The sequence below is a fragment of the Trachymyrmex septentrionalis genome, unplaced genomic scaffold, assembly GCF_001594115.1.
Source record: "Trachymyrmex septentrionalis isolate Tsep2-gDNA-1 unplaced genomic scaffold, Tsep1.0 scaffold62, whole genome shotgun sequence".
NCBI classification, from domain to species: Eukaryota; Metazoa; Arthropoda; class Insecta; order Hymenoptera; family Formicidae; genus Trachymyrmex; species Trachymyrmex septentrionalis.
Window position 1 is genome coordinate 1,205,950 of NW_017305800.1, and position 2,912 is coordinate 1,208,861.

The following is a 2,912-nucleotide window of genomic DNA, read 5'->3' on the forward strand; positions in this document are numbered from 1 at the left end:
GCAGATAATAATCCTAAAAAAATTAATTAGATCCTAAAATTATTGTATATAATAAATACAGTCGCTTGTAAAACATTGATTGAAGTTTTTAAAAATGACATAAAAGTGTTTAATATAAACAGAAGAAAAGAAGAAATTAGATATACAAAAGCAAATTCTCATAATTTGTATATTATGTAAAAATTCTGAATAATGTATTTTTAAAATAATAAACTTTCGAATACGCACACTTTTTTCTAATTTTCAAAACACTCGATCAACTTTGTGCGTCACTATTGTATATACATTTCAGTAAGTACTTTGTATGTGACGACTGGACATTTTCTATCAAAATCTCTATCTATATTCTACACTAGGTCAAGTGTCGAATGTTTTGTAAATTTATTTATAACCTGTGTCTGATATTGGAGAAAAAGATGCCCTCTTCTGCTATTTGTTGTAACACCAATCTGCTAGAAATAGAACAAACGAGAACATTGCGATAAGAAATGCGTAATAAAAGCATAAGCAAAAATGCTGTTATAAAAATTATAAATACACTTGTAAATAAAATATTATAAATATATATTATGATATATATAATATTTATAATACTATATTACTATATATTAAAAACATCTATTTATTATGTTATACAAAGAAAGACGGACTTTACTGTGAAGTTGAGCAGAATCTCAATGATTGAGACTCATCACGCAGTCGTCTTCTTTAAACGATCCAGAAAAGCTCTTTAAAACTAGTAAGTTCCATTATCTCGGGAACAATTATGAAGAATTAATTATTATTAGCTCATTATTAATCAATTATCGATAAATCAGGAACAAGTTAATAATGAGGCATGATCTCTCTTGTTGTTTGTGCAATATATTTAATGATTATAAATCAATCGTTCAAATTAGAATCGTAAGAGGACGACTATTATTAATATTACTATAAATATTATTAGGAAATAATATTTATAAAAACAAAAAATTGTTTGAGAAAACCTCTTCAAGAATAGTGACAATCCCTTCACTATGATATTTCACGGGCACAATACGTTGTTAAAACTATCATGGCCAAGTGTTCCGCTCTCATAGAAATATCTATTTGTTTTTCCAATATAACATGTTACTTCTTTTATAATTTTTAATAAAAGATAATTGAAATGTTTTTATAAAATTTTTATAAACTAACTTTTATAAACTAACTCTAAAAAATGTGAATTAATGCACACAGAATATAATAAATAATTTAATATGCACGAGCGCGTATCCAGGAATTAGAGAGATTTTACTCTCAAAATTTTTTACTTATTTTTTTATTTTTAATTAACATATAAATAATACAACTTAAAAATACAACTTGTATGAAAAATATAATTTTACCTGTAACTCCTAATAAGTAATTTTATTGTCTAAGGTATAAAATATTTGTTTTTTTCCGTTACGATTGTATAAGAAATTTTCAGAATTTCCGTTATTAAAAGTTTGACAAACTCAATACATAAACTTTGTTGCTCAATACATAAGGAAAATTTTTACAAAGGTTTTGAGCTTAGAAAAACAGAATAGTGCTGAGATATTAATGAGAATATTTATTCACAACTATATATTATGTTTTTGATCTACTACTACATATATCTTTCTATATCTTCTTCGGAAAAAAAATTATGATTTACGAAAACTAATATTTTTCCTAAAATATTAAAAAAGCATTTTATTATCGTAAAACATTGCTGTTTATATAACAGAATTGATAAAGAATCTCCCTCCTTCCGAAACAATCTTGGATACACAGATGTTAATATGTGATGATAAAATAGGTAAATTAAAGAGTATTATATTTTGTGAAAGGCAGAATTCAGAGATGTTTATCGATACAGTTGTATCGTTTAAGAAAAGAAAGCAAAACTTGTCATTTGAAGACAGATATCCAACATGAGAGATTCATTCGACGAAATTCCGTCGCGAGATAAGGAACACCTGCTACAGAAATATTTCAACGTCGAAAGAGCTGCGAGATTCCTTTAAAATTACATATCTTCGCTATCTCATATTTTCTATATATCTTTTTTATGACAGTACGGTGAAATTAATCAAACATATACATATCTCTATATTTATAATTTCTATAATTGTTTTAACTGACATTAGTTTTACTATAAGTAAGATATTCAATAATCTTGAGAAAAATATTAAAATTGCATAAAAAGACAATAATATCACTTTAATAAAAAAATTATTTCTTATAATTTAGTGTTAGTTAATAGAAGGGTGTTATTTCTCTCTCTCTCTCTCTCTCTCTCTCTCTCTCTCTCTCTCTCTCTCTCCAAAGCGTATTGTGCTCATCAGACTGACGTAAAACATTCATGAAACGCGTCTCTTCCGAGTTACAGTTACTTTTGGCAGACTTCACGTCAGCGCAGCAACAGTGTTTGTTGACAGCGTTAAAACTACGCAAACGTAATGTGTCTCTTTCGGGTTACGGTTTTAGTTTTGGTTCTGACACATCAGGAAGTTTTGAACGAATGTGCATTTTCAGTGGAACATTCAGTTCTGCAACGCATTGGACGCCCACAAAGGTTGAACATTTCTTATAAAAAAATATACCGACTTTTTACTATCCTTGTTCATTTGTTGCAATTGAATAATTTGATTTATCGTAGAATTCATTAAGAATGCAACACGCTTGGTGTAACTTTTTTACCGTTCATACGATTTTTCAAAATATTGTTTCGCTGACAAATTCTTTTGACAAATTCTTTGACAAATTCGATTACAATTTAGTATATTATTTTATTACTATTATTTAGATCCTGTTCATAACTTTGAGATAAATATTTCCTATTTTTTCATTTCTAAATTTAAACATTATCGTTATAAATCCAGGATTTAATGTCTTATCATTAATGCTATTAATCAGTTTACGGA